The 14,566-nt window shown below is 48.8% G+C and overlaps 1 long non-coding RNA gene across 1 annotated transcript; it reads left to right on the top strand.

The window, feature by feature from the left end:
* The first annotated feature begins 8,152 nt into the window (after positions 1 to 8,152).
* LOC119956362 lies at positions 8,153 to 11,529 on the top strand. The gene is made up of 2 exons (XR_005458635.1): positions 8,153 to 8,241; positions 10,068 to 11,529. It is a non-coding gene; the product is annotated as an uncharacterized LOC119956362 (long non-coding RNA).
* Positions 11,530 to 14,566: the final 3,037 nt, after the last annotated feature.

Below are 14,566 nucleotides of genomic sequence, written 5' to 3'. Positions count from 1 at the left end.
TCCATCAGAAAGGACATCGTTCCCCTCAAACGATTCCTATCTTACATCATCTGGACACCTCACTTTGATTCTGCCTCTGTGAACAGGGTCACAAAGGGGTTGCCGTGTCGGGAGTCAGACACCGTGTCGTCCTGCTCTCCCGGATCCCACACCCTTGTGTGGATCAGGCATGCTATTTTGGAGTTGTGTGACCGGGGGTCACTCTCGTCATTGCGGACAAGTCTGTAGGAATTGTCCCTGTGCCATTGTGTAGTGTCGAGTGTGTTGTCGGGGTAGTCGGGGTCGGGTGGTGGTTCTGGGTTTTTGAGGTAGGTGACTTCCATGGGGTCACTGGAGTCGGGGTCGTAGTTGGTGCAATGTGGGCTGTATGGCTGTGTGGTGTCGCTGTCTTCAGAGTCAGTGTCTGTCCTACTGTCTCCGCTGTGGCAGCTTGTGGGCGTGTCGGGGCGTGGTCTGTTGTGGTCTGGGGGCGGAGTCGTGGGCGAGTCCGTGGATGAACTGGTCTGTGAGGGGGATGGTGGAAAAGTGTTTCTGGTGGGCGGGGTGAAGTGTTCTGCTGCATCCAGCAGGACATGGTGAGCATGGTTGGCCTGTGTTCCATATGCCTTTAACTGGTTGATATGGAACCACGCGGTCTTCCCATTAGGATACTTTATCCTGTAAACGGAGGGGCTAATTTTGTCCGAAATTGAGTAGGGACCGGAATATTTTGGAGCCAAAAAACTGCTGGGGTTATAAACAGATAACATTACCTGTTGCCCAACCTGGAATTCTGTGGTGTGTACGGTCTTATTGAAACAGGCAGTACGTTGCTGTCGGCGTTTCCCTAGCTGGACTGCGGCTGCGAGCTGTGCAGACCTCACAGTCTCAACTAGATGTTTAACTGCCTTTTCATGTGTGAGGGCCGTCACTTCGGGGCTTGTCATGTCCAGTCCTAAAAGGAATTCTGTACCTTTCATAGGGCGTCCGGTCATGAGTGTATGTGGTGTGTATCCTGTCGATGTGGAGACAGTGTTCCTTATGAACATAAGTGCAAAGGGGAGCACTGAATCCCATGTGGAATTGTTCTCTTGAACCATTTTCCTAAGGGTAGTTTTTAGGGTCCGATTCATGCGCTCCACAATCCCGCTGGACTGTGGATGATACGCAATATGGAAGTTCTGTTTGATTCCGAATATTGTCAGGACGTTCCTCATGACCCGTCCTGTAAAGTGAGATCCCTGGTCCGAATCGATACTTCGGGGTAAACCCCATCTCGTGAAGATGTGGTGGGTCAGGATCTTTGCAGCTGTCTTTGCTGTATTTGTTCGTGAGGGAAATGCCTCTACCCACTTGGTAAAGGTATCTATCACCACCAGAATGTATTTATAGCCATTCCTGCAAGGGGGCAATGGACCTATAAAGTCGATCTGGAGGTTTGTCCAAGGGCCGTTAACTGGGCGAGTATGCCGAAGTTGTGCTTTCTTAGAATACCGCTCCGGGTTATTCTGAGCACAAATCAGGCAATTCTCTATGTAGTGCGTTACATCATTCCTGAGATTAGGCCACCAACAGAGTTGCCTGAGGTGCCTCGTTGTTGCATCAATTCCCTGATGCCCGTGTCCGTCATGGAACAAGGCAATCATCTGATTCCTGTCCTGCTTCGGGACCACATAAAGTTGGTCCTTAATGATCACACCCTCATGTGTGGTCAGTGCGTGTTTAAAGTGCTCGTAAGCAGGCACAAAGTTTCCCTTGAAAACCTCCCTGAGGTCTCCGTCCTGTTTTTGTGCTGCCACGAGATCTTTAATATCAGTCTGTGAGACTTGGACTGCGCTCACAGGGGCGCTAGCTGGTGCGCTAGCTGGGGGGGTCCATAAGTGTCCTCTCCTGGAACCTGCCTTAGCCAACGCGTCGGCTTTTACATTCCCAGGGGGTGATGACCTATGGTGGCTTCTGACTTTATTATGCCGAAGGTCCTGTCCTTCGCTTTCTCTAGGATATGCTGGAGTAAGGGGGCTGATGGAAGGGGTTTTCCGTCTGCGGAGACAAAACCTCGTGTCCTCCACAGGGGCAGAAAATCGGTTAAACTGTTACAGACATATAAGCTGTCTGAATATATGTCTGCTGGGCTGGGGAAAGAATCGGGGTGGTCCACTATGTACGCTATGGCTGCTAGCTCTGCTGCCTGCGCGCCTAAGTGACCTGGTAACTTAAGAGCGATTTCTTCGAGAGCGCGCCCCTGCGCGTCCTCTACATAGATGCCGCATCCTGTGATACGCTCACCATTTAAAACTGTGGAGGAACCGTCTACATAAATCCTCAAGGGTCCACACGTGTCTGTGGGCTGGGGGCTTTGTTTCGGGTTCCCTATCTTCCTGGGGGGTGTTTTTGCTAAAAAGGGTCCTGTGTTATGCAGGGGAGCTACAATTTCACAGTCATGGGGCTGTCCGGGGTATTGGAGGTTGTCTGCTAAGTATGTGTGTGTGCGTGTCCGTTTCACTGTAATGTCCCGTCCTTGTAAAAGTAGGGTCCACCTAGCTGCCCTAATCTGGCTAACTGAACCGTCCTTCAGTCGACCGTCTAGTAGTAGCTGTGTGGGTGTATGTTCGGTTAGAATGGTGATGGGGTTGAGTCCGGTGATGTATGAGAAATACTGCACTGCCCAGAAGACAGCAAGGAGGTGCCTCTCACAGGCCGAAAATCCTTGTTCTACTGGGTCTAACAGTCGGGAGGCATAAGCCACTGGTCTTAGCTGCTCGTGCCGTTCCTGGAGCAACACGGCCGAGAGGGTCAGATCTGTGCTAGCTACCTCTATTGCGTACGGTGAAAGTTGGTCGGGGACTAGCAGCGCGGGTGCTGCACTAAGGGCTCGTTTTAACTCTTCCACAGCGCCTGTATGCTGCGGAAGCCATTCCCAGGGGGCTCCTTTCTTAAGGAGGTCTGAAAGTGGGGCGGCTTTTGTCGCGAATCCGTCTATGTGGTTCCGACAATAGCCAACCAGTCCTAAAAACGACCGGAGGGCTGAAACATTCTGGGGAAGGGGCAATTTGACAATCGAATCAATTCTTTTGAATTCGATCTCGCGTTTGCCGTGCGTGATGACTGATCCCAAATACATCACTTTACTTTCCAATATTTGGGCCTTTTTCGGGTTAACTTTACAGCCAATTTCAGTTAAGAGTTCTAGGAGTTCGGCCAGAAGCGAAATGTGCTCTGCCTTTGTGTCTGTCTGCAGTAGTAGGTCGTCTACATACTGTACCAGACATTCGGGTCGGGAAAATTTTTCTAATCCACTTGCCAGCTGTCGGTGGAAAATGGAGGGTGAATTGTGGAATCCTTGTGGGAGGCATGTCCACGTGTACTGCTGCGTTTTAAAAGTGAATGCGAATTTGTATTGGCACGCTTTTGCCAGTGGTATTGACCAGAATCCATTACTGATGTCCAATACCGTGAAGTACTTGGCGTTGAGACCCTGCTTGAGCATGGTCTCGGGACTAGTAGCTACCGTTGGGGCTACTGCGGGGGTTACTTTGTTGAGTTCCCGATAATCGATGGTCAGACGCCATGATCCATCGGGCTTCCTCACTGGCCAAATAGGGGCATTGTTGGTGGAGGCTACCGTTCTCAGTACACCTTGGTCCAACAAGCTGCCTATAACCTTTTCTATTTCCACCTCTGCCTCGAGGGGAAATCTATATTGCTTTTGCGGTCGGGGGTCCTGTCCGGTAACATGAACTTGTCCAGTCATTCTGCCACAGTCATGACGGTGACTTGCGAATGCTGTCCTGTGTTTGTTCAGTAGGGCCTTAATTTGTCTGTCGGTGTGGAGTGTAGTCAGGTCGAATGAGTACTCTCCCACTGCGCTAATCCGATTAGCGTAGTCTCCTACTGTGAGGGTGGCTGGTGCTCTGTCTGATCTCGCCATTCGCCAGACACACTGGTTCACTGGGTCGAACGACAAGCTGTGTGCGTTCATAAAATCTATCCCCAGGATGTGCTCTGCTGTCCGGGGAAGATTTACTAAAACTACGGGGTGCCTTGTGCTAATGTTCCCTAGCTGGATCGCTACGGGTGCTGTGATATGTCCCTGCTGCGAGTGTCCGGTGAACCCGCTAAGTGTGATGGTGGAGGTGGTCGGCCACGTGTCTGCGTGTGCCGTGGTTGTGGAGTTAATGGTGGTGCGGGATCCTCCTGTGTCCCACAGTAACTCTATGGGCTTCCCTTTGACTTTTGCCGTGACTACGGGCCTCCCTGATGAGTCCCATAGTGTGTCACAGACCCAAGTGGGGGAGCCCGAACACCGTCAGTTCGTCTCGTCCACATTGGTGGGTCCTGACTGTACTGCTACATTGTGGATGGGTTTTGCCTTACTGCGGTTCAGAGTGCCTGTCTGCTGGCCTCTCTGAGATCGCTGGGGTGCTTGGCATTCTTTTGCCCAATGCCCTAACTGTCCACAGTTATAACATTCCTGTCCTTTCTGTTGAGGGCTGCTCTTGCCTTCATTTACCCATGCGGGCTTCTGGTGCTCTCTGACTGCTTGGATATCTGCAGCAGCCTGAGCCTCTTCTGGGGATCTAACCTTTGCTTTTGCCTGAAGCGATTGCTCCCAAGCGCGGGACAATCTTTTCAGGACCCATTTTTCGTTATGGGCCTCTTCTGAGGGGTCGTAACTATTGCAAGCGCTCTGTCCTGCTTCTGTTGCGTGTGAGATAATTGTGCGCGTCCACTTAACCATGTTTTCGCGGGTTAAATGCGCTCTATCTAGCTGTCCGAAAACTGCGCTGAAATGAATCCACAGCCTTCCTGCGAATGCTGTGGGGTGTTCGGATCTCTTCTGCCTGCACTTATTCAAGCCTTCTACGGGGTCACCTCTATTGTACCCGATGGCATCTAAAATGGCAGTGTGCATCTCCTCTAGGCTGCCTCCTGCCACGTTCTGTGGGTCGGGGAGGGCTGCCACTACACTCTGGTCTAAGCTCAGCACGGTGAGCTTAACCTGCTCTCTCTCATCCAGGCCGTACATGGTAGCCTGCTGTTTTACTTTAGCAAAGAACTGGTGGGGGTCTGCGGTGGGGAGGAACGGAGTGATCTTTTCACAAGCGTCCCTTAGCTGGGTTACTGTTAAAGGGGTGGTGTAAGTTATGTCTGGGGCGCCTTCTGATTCGGCTTTCCTCTGTGTGGTTACGGGATTCATGGGTGCGGTTATGATCTGAGCTGTGGGGGGTTGGGGTGCCTGTCGTTTCTGCTGAGCTGCTGGCGCACATGTTCCCTGAACATAACGCTGCGCTGTCTCGCTTAATTCCTGCCAATCTGGGGCGTTTTCCCCATCTAACTGAGCTCCAAAGGTGCTTTGGAAGCCATTCTGCACCGAAAGCAGAGATTGCAGTTCCGCAATCTGTTTCCTGCATTTCGCGTGGTCAACTGTGCTTTGTCTTTGTTCGGTCGTTGCAGCGTGGAGTGCTCTCAAAGCTGCTTTGAGATCGGAGCATTGCCTCTGCAATGCCTCCACCTGCTTTTCCGATTCCTGTCTTATCAGAACGGCACGTTGCACGTCCTGATAGGCTTTCTCATACTGGGTCTGGGAACTGTTCAGATGAGCTAGACAAGACTGGTGAGCCCTCTTGGCATCATCCACCTCTCTACCCTTCTCTGCCAACTTCCCTTTAAGATCCAGGTTTTCTTTCTCGATGTCCCTGACATCGACCTTACTCATTCGGTTCCTTTCCTCTAAATCTGTCCGGAGCGTCCTGATGACCTCCTCTGCGCCTCGCAACTGTGCCAAGCAGGACACAATCGCCATCGGCTTGCGTGCTTTACCTAAACTCTTTTTGTGTATTTGAGAGAGGTTCTCCCACCAAGTATGACCTATACTTCCGGGACCTGTCTCCTCATTTGCACAAAACTCTTTCCAAAGGGGCCATCCCTTTCCTTGTAAATATTTGCGGAGTTCCAGCTCCCACGTGGGACACTGGCCTACTCTGCTACTGCTGCTGGTCGCTGCGACCACAAACTTTGCTGGATCCATCAGACGTTCCATTGCCTGCATGGCCATTTCCTCTGACTCTCTTTTTATAATTTGGAACAGGGGGTTGCTGGGGTGGTGTTTTGAGAAAAGGGTACGGCTTACGCTATTTTCCGATCACAAAACTACCGAAAGTTTGTCGCAACAAAAAGCTTTCAGTTTTACCTTACAGCCCTGTTAGTACGCATGCACTAAAACACACTTCCGAATTTCGCTTATTATTTTGAACACCTTGAATACTTGTGATCTCTTTCTTTCTCTGCAATTTGGAGTTCTAATTCAAATTTCAGGGTCCTGGACACTGTGGTGTTTCCACTTACAACAGGGTCCCGGCGGATGTCGCCACTAAATGTTGCACGTTTTACTATGGGCGTAAAACGCGTTTATTGGAGTGTATTAACACGCCTCCGAGTTCGACGTGTGCTTAACACTGCTAGGCTCTGTTCTATGTAATTATTTAGCTCTGGAGTCGCCAGTTGCCGTATAGGCAACGTCACAAGTATTCCAAGGTCAAATTCAAAGTAATAAAGACGATACACCGATTAGTCAAGTTCAAACGATCAATATTTATTATACAGTTAATAATAAATACTCATGCACACACTAAGAGACTAAGCTACAACTAAACATAAGCAAACAGAATACTTATCTAACAGGAACAGGCAAGGTCAGAGAACGAGGCCTTCGTCCTGGTTTTGTCTGCAGCCTTCAGCAAGCGTTCTGGCACTTGGGAGTCTAGCGGGCTTGGATCGCGTAGCGAGCGTTGAACTTACGGTTTCGGCGGCTGGTGCTCAACGGCTGGAGTCAGGATACCAGGTGTCAGTCGGGGCCGGAGCACGGGTTTAACAGACCGGACAACACGAGGTCCCTATCTTTATAGGGGTTCCGTTGTCCTTCCCTCTTCTCGGGCGGGCTCTACCTATTGGATCAATTTCTTATCGATACTGGATTAATTCCCCAATGCGAGGGGGTCTCCGTGATGGAGGGGGCGTTTCTTATGTCCTTTTGTTCGGAGGTTTCTGGTGCCTCGATGTCTGGGTCTTGATTGGAATGTGTCCATTCAGAACCAAATGTATCTATTGTGTGGGTGTTCAAGTCTGATGGCCTCATTAGCATGCAAAGCGTTTTGCCATTTGCACCTAGCTAAGGTCTTTTCACCTGAGCCCAAACTGGTTTCTGCTGCTGCAGAATGCAAACTGCTCTTTGCAGACTGCTGTTCTGGCTGAACTGTCTGTTTCTCAGCAGCCTTCCATTTTAGTTTGGCTCAGTGTCCATTTTGCGTGGCCAGCATGGCTACAACGCTCCCTTGGCGAACATACGGACAAACACCACCAGCTCGAAATACTTCCAGCTGCACAGAGGCACGAGGCAGGGATGCCCGCTGTCCTCGCTGCTGTTCGCCCGGGCAATCGCGCTGCCGGCGATCGCCCTCAGAACAGCGAAAGGCTGATGAGGAATCCAGACGGGTTAGAGAGAGCACAGAGTCTCACTCTCTGCGGATGACCTGCTCCTCTACATTCTGAACCCTCACTCCAACATGGATGGGATCATGGAGCTCTTACAGGAGTTTGGGAACTTATCGGGCTACAAGCTCAACCTGAGCAAGTCTGGAATCTTCCTGATGAACCCGTAAGGGAGAGGGACTGAGCCGGAGGGGCTGCCGTTCAAACAGGCCCCAAACAAGTTCCTCAACCTTGGGGTCCAAATAGCCCCACGGCTGGACACGGATCCACAAACGGAACCTGACGAGTCTGATGGAGGAAGTCAAGAAGGACCTGACGAGGGAGATGGAGAGGACACACTCCCACTCTCCCTTCAATGGGTTTTCGCATTGAAACCACCCCACCACGTCAAGGTGACGGTCGCCCAGACCCTTTACGCCACGGGGTCTTTCCAATCTCCGAGTGGGGACCTGTCCGGGATCTCACAGAGCGCAGTGCGCAGGAGCATCCACGCCATCACGGAGGCCAGAGGGTCCTTAGACACTGTAACACTGCCAAACGGGAGCCGCTCACAGACCCCGGTGTTTACTCCCTATTCACCACCTCGGTGTCTCAGGCAATGTTCTGTGGGGTGTGTGTTTGTCAATCTTGCAATGATGATGATGCAATAATTCCAGGAATACAGTTCAATAAACACGGAAGCAATCTTGTTCCAATCAGTTTAACATTATCCGAGTTGGTATATATACAGGAGAGGAACAGACAGAACTATAGAGACGGTTCCAACTGAAGATGGTGAGTTAAGTTTATTATCTGAGGAATATTTAAGTTTCAATGTTGGAGTTCTGGGTTTATCTCCAAGTGTCTCTGGGATGTCAGCTCTACTCCTGCTACCCCCTGTGACACAGTCTTGGGGAAGCCAAGGACTGTCTGCTCTATTCTGTAAAGTATCTGCAATAGTTTTCAATTCCTTTCCATCTTCTCTCCCGGGTAACTCGCTGGGTTTTCTGCTTCACCAGCTCTTGTTGCAGGATCAGTCTGAGCTGGACAGTGACTGGGATCCCACCCTGGGGTCCCTGTGAGGGGTGTCACCCACAGGGAGAGCTTCACATGGTGCTGTGCCCAATGGACCCCCCTCTATTCTGGGGAAGGGTGGGGGGGGGTCCTTCAGGATGGCAAGGCTGTGATGGGCCGAATGGTTGACCTCACATTGAGTTTCACAGAGTTGCTATTTATAGTTAGGTTGGTGTGTTATGAATTGCAAACCAATAGAGCAGATTCCTGATGATTTAATGATCTCCATGAGTGAGGATTGAAGGTTTTTGAGGCTGTCAGGGAGATTGAGATCAGGAAAAGGCAGAGAGATTCCTGACAGTTTAGAATCCACAATTCCGGACTAAAAACAAGGATTCTCCTGAACACATTTCTCTCACGTTCCTAAAGTATTTTTCTGATCTCTTCTCCCCTCTTACAGTTACATTTAGAGATTGATCGATACTCCACACCCTCATTATCATCAAATCGATACTTATCCATTCTCTCCAACTCGAACTCGGTCCTAAACCTCAAAGTGTGAAACTCTCTTTCCCTCTTTTTCCCACAATCGACTGAACTGATAACCCTCCAGTTATTTTCTTTCACTTTCTTCCAACTCCTCAAACCCCCGTCTCCTGCTGTCTGGATCCCCATTCTTTATTCACTGAATCATTGTGTATTTCCAGCATTTTCTACTTTTAGTCACAGGCAGTTTATTTATTCAAATTCCATGAAGTAAACTGATGTAAATCTTGAGTGTTGAGTGTAATTTTGATCACCTTCCTCAGTGAGTGATATTGAGTGTGTGGAGTGGAGAGAAATGGAAATCGCCTATTGTCACGAGTAGGTTTCAAATGAAGTTACTGAGAACAGCCCCTAGTCGCCACATTCCGACGCCTGTTCGGGGAGGCTGGTACAGGAATTGAACCGTGCTGCTGGCCGGCCTTAGTCTGCTTTCAAAGCCAGTGATTTAGTCCTGTGCTAAACATCCCAAAGGTCAGGATAATCACAATATTTGGGATCCTGTGTATTCAGGATCCAGTTTGTCCGGTTAGGCAAACATGGGCTCAGAGAGGGAGCAATTGAGGGGTTTAAAAAACTGAAGGGATTGAACCCAGTCTGATTGGAGAGATTATTTGAGATGGACTCTCGTGGAATCTGAAATCTTGAGGGCAAGGTTAAATGTTGGGAAGGATTTATCATCACTACCTGGGCTGTTTATACAAGATACAGTGAGATCACCCAGTGATCAGGACTAGAATTGTTGCTTTTTCTTGTAGCATATTTATGCTCTCGACTCTTTTTCTAAGTTCTTAAATTCTGTTTGTTGTGAGCTGGCTGCTGTGGAAAGAGGTTGTGGAGATCAGGAATTCCCCATCTGCACCCCCTCCACCTTCGAGAGCCTCCTCAATAATCTCCACTCCCCATGACCAAGCTGCTTAACCTCCCTCCTGGCTCAGTGTTTGCCTTCACGTCCACTGTTTGGGATCTTTTCATTGATTGAATGATCTTTACAAATATGTCACTGGGGATGTGTGGAGATTGTGAAAGATGCTGAACAAATGCAAGTTATTTCCCTTTTTCAGGGTAAACGTGTTTACTTACTCCGGGAGGAAGGCACTGATTATTACATAGTCGGTCATTCCAACAATTACCAACGTCGAATTTCTCAGCTTCAAACAGGAAACCCCCGGAAACTGATCTATTTATGTTCAACGAAAATGAAGGATAAGGATGATGAAAAGAAGGTTCATGAGGCGTTGGAGGAGTACAAAGTGGATCTGGGCGGAGGGACTAAGTGGTTTGTAATCCCTGAGGGTGACATCAAAGATGCATGTGAAGCAATTAGAAACATTAACCCTGCAGATTATGAAGTTGTCTCTCCTCGGAAGAGAGGAACGATCAGGAACAGAGTCACTGGGCTGGACTCTGTAAAAAGATTTATGTGTTTGTATTTTCAGCATTTGATGAATAATAGGAATTTGAGTTAAATTAATTTTGATCCAATGTCCCCTTTTAGGGGAAGCGACAACCCAACACCCATTCAGATAGGAACCAATTACAGCAACAACTGGTGGGTTCAGACCCCCTCAATCCGGCCACAATCCCCTCACCCCCATCAGATAGGGGTGTCCTACTGACCCCCACTTAAACCCGGATCTCAGTGTAGCTTCCAATCCATCAGAGCTGTCAGTCACACACTCACTAAATCAGGGCAATATTGGGAGGCTGTCATTCAGTCACTGGGTGGAATTTGATCCTATTTTACCCCCAAATTCCACAATCCCACCATATAGAGTCCAGCCCAGTGGGGCCCAGTACATACTGCTATTCTACTGCAAAAGGCAATCATACCATGTCCTATCCAATGGGATATCCCTGTGCTCTTCTATCGCCATTTTCTTATATTAATCGATCGCATTCTTCATGTCAAAGTCTCAAGGGGTCTATTTAGTTACACGATGATCTTTCACTAACCAGCCTGAAGTATATTGACTGTATTAATGAACTGTCCAACACTGGGTGATGGGGAGAATTTCTCGGATCTTGGATCCAGGGGCTGAAGGAGGGAAGGGAATCGGGGATGAGGGAGTGTGGATTGGACCAGGAGAAAGGCCGAGAGCAGCTCGCTGTTAATTGTGTGACGGTGAAAGAATAAACAATCAATCGTGGCATTAGAAAGATTGGCAACATAATCTGTCACAAAGTTTGTAATATTTTATGCTTTATAATTACACATAATTAACACTTGATTTTAAGTATACAAGTGGAGGCAGTGGTGGAGTGGTATTGTCACTGGACCAGAGACCCAGGGGAATGCTCCTGGGTCCAGAGTTCGAATCCCCACCAGGGCAGATGGTGGAATTTAAATTCAATAAAAATCTGAAATTTAAAGTCTAACGATGACCATGAAACCATCAAAACCCATCTGGGTCACTAATGTCCTTCAGAAAAGGAAATCTGCCGTCCTTACCTGGTACTATGCTTTGTATCTTTCTGACTTATCTTTATGCCTTGTAATGTTTAATAAAGCTTTTCAATTCACCATTTAAAGTGTCCATTCTTGCTCGATGGTTCAGTCTTGTAGAACCTGATTCAATTCACAATTGGGGATTCATTGCAAATGTCCCGGACCCCAGATATCCCCAGGGTTGTAGCTCCTGCTCACACTCTGCTCAGATATTGGATTGTGTGGGACTGCAGCCCAGTGAGAGTCGGGGAGGAGGGGAGGGAATTAGGGATGAGGGAGTGTGGATGGGCCCAGGAGGAAAGCTGAGGGACTCCTGAGCTTTGAGCAGACGGAGCCCCAGGGAACGGGTCTGGAGAGATGGTGGAAGGAATGTTGACTCATTCTTTGGTCTCCTGATTTTAAATCAACCCAGCCTCTCTCCCCATTGGTTGTTTGTCAATGGGTGTGTCCAATCACAGTCCACTTCCTCCAGGGAAAGATGCAGGGAGAGAAATCTGCGAATGATGCCTCGATCAACAGGAGGATCAGAGATCCCGGCCTGGGAGTACAGACAGAGGGAGCACAGTCTGAGAGTACAGACAGCGGGAGCACAGTCTGAGAGTACAGACAGCGGGAGCACAGTCTGAGAGTACAGACAGAGGGAGCACAGTCTGAGAGTACAGACAGAGGGAGCACAGTCTGAGAGTACAGACAGAGGGAGCACAGTCTGAGAGTACAGACAGAGGGAGCACAGTCTGAGAGTACAGACAGAGGGAGCACAGTCTGAGAGTACAGACAGAGGGAAAGCACAGTCTGAGAGTACAGACAGCGGGAGCACAGTCGGAGAGTACAGACAGAGGGAAAGCACAGTCTGAGAGTACAGACAGGGGGAAGCACAGTCTGAGAGTACAGACAGAGGGAGCACAGTCTGAGAGTACAGACAGAGGGAAAGCACAGTCTGAGAGTACAGACAGCGGGAGCACAATCTGAGAGTACAGACAGAGGGAGCACAGTCTGAGAGTACAGACAGCGGGAGCACAGTCTGAGAGTACAGACAGAGGGAGCACAGTCTGAGAGTACAGACAGGGGGAGCACAGTCTGAGAGTACAGACAGAGGGAGCATAGTCTGAGAGTACAGACAGCGGGAGCACAGTCTGAGAGTACAGACAGAGGGAGCAGTCTGAGAGTACAGACAGAGAGAGCACAGTCTGAGCGTACAGACAGAGGGAGCACAGTCTGAGAGTACAGACAGAGGGAGAACAGTCTGAGAGTACAGACAGAGGGAGCACAGTCTGAGAGTACAGACAGAGGGAGCACAGTCTGAGAGTACAGACGGGGGGATGCACAGTCTGAGAGTACAGACAGAGGGAACACAGTCTGAGAGTACAGACAGAGGGAGCACAGTCTGAGAGTACAGACAGGGGGGAAAACAGTCTGAGAGTACGGACATAGGGAGCACAGTCTGAGAGTACAGACAGAGGGAGCACAGTCTGAGAGTACAGACAGAGGGAACACAGTCTGAGAGTACAGACAGGGGGAGCACAGTCTGTGAGTACAGACAGGGGGGATGCACAGTCTGAGAGTACAGACAGAGGGAAAACAGTCTGAGAGTACAGACAGAGGGAGCACAGTCTGAGAATACAGACAGGGGGGAGCACAGTCTGAGAGTACAGACAGCGGGAGCACAGTCTGAGAGTACAGACAGAGGGAGCACAGTCTGAGAGTACAGACAGAGGGAGCACAGTCTGAGAGTACAGACAGGGGGGATGCACAGTCTGAGAGTACAGACAGAGAGAATCACAGTCTGAGAATACAGACAGGGGGGTATGCCCGTAGTGTCCTAAAAAGTAAGGTTAAGGGGGGGTTGTTGGGTTACGGATATAGGGTGGATACGTGGGTTTGAGCAGGGTGATCATTGCTCGGCACAACATCGAGGGCCGAAGGGCCTGTTCTGTGCTGTACTGTTCTATGTTCTATGTTCTACTTTAAAATTGTAATGTGAGCTTTGGGATGGAAAACAGCCAAAACACTAAAAACGCAATCTGGCAATAACAAACCTCCTGCCAGTAGGAAAGTAGGACTGGCCAATCAGATTATAGGAAAGGAGGATCCTCCCAGTTGCTCTGGCATGCTGATGTTCCCCTATTCATGCAATACGGAAGAGGAGGAGGATTTCAACCCTGGACCCCACCCTCATGCTCCCCGATCCTACAATTCCACTGTCCCAAGTCCTGACTCCCACTTCTGATCCCATTACCAAAGACTCCCGCTGATGTGTCCCCCTTAGCGACACGCACTCGGTCACAGACGCAAGCCGGAAATATCTTCTCTACGGAAGACATGATAATTGGCTAAAAGGTGTTGATTAAAAGATCCACAATAAGGGAATTATGGAAGTGAAGTTAATGAGTTACCAATTTAGAAGCATGCTGGCAATAATGACTAAAGTTTAACATTGCTTTTGAACAAAATTTAATAGATCAGATGATGTAAACTAACTACTGCTTGGAACGCTGTACTGGCCTTATTTTGATAACAAGTGGTTCTTTTGAAGGACAACAAAATGCGTACTTGAATTGTTTTTAAACTATTGGCAAAACATTCATAATTCCTCTTGCAAATGTTCCCAAAGTTGTTCAGTTCACACTATATCAGTTTAAAAGAAAGTAACTTTACAAATAAGAGTAATTGAAATATGAATAAGTTTTTGGATTGCGTGAAAAGACGTAAATGGCATCACGCCAAGTTCACCGCCCCTTAGATTCTGCAGGAAACATTAACCATTTCAGCAGACAGTTGGTCTTTTTTGAATTGACAAAGAAAAAATACACGTCTCTAAGAATAGCTAATGCCTCTAAAATTAATCAGTGCAAATTGACTTAAATGGAATAACACAGATAAAGTTTTCGAAGGAGAATGAAAAATGTTTTTGTTCGAAATTTGTCCCCAAGGACAAGGGCTGAATCCAAGAGACAGAAAGAGAGACAGAGGAAGAGATTGAAGGAGAGAGAGAGAGCCAGGGACAGAGACAGGAACTGTTAGAGACAGCGAAAGTTGAGAGAGCGAAAGAGAGCGAGTCAGGGAGAGGCAGAGATGGAGAGGTAGACAGATAAAGAGAAAGAGCGACAGGAGTTC

This window comes from Scyliorhinus canicula, chromosome 23 (assembly GCF_902713615.1).
Source record: "Scyliorhinus canicula chromosome 23, sScyCan1.1, whole genome shotgun sequence".
Classification (NCBI taxonomy): domain Eukaryota; kingdom Metazoa; phylum Chordata; class Chondrichthyes; order Carcharhiniformes; family Scyliorhinidae; genus Scyliorhinus; species Scyliorhinus canicula.
The sequence above is the reverse complement of the archived record's forward strand: the minus strand, read 5'-3'. Positions and strand labels throughout refer to the sequence as shown.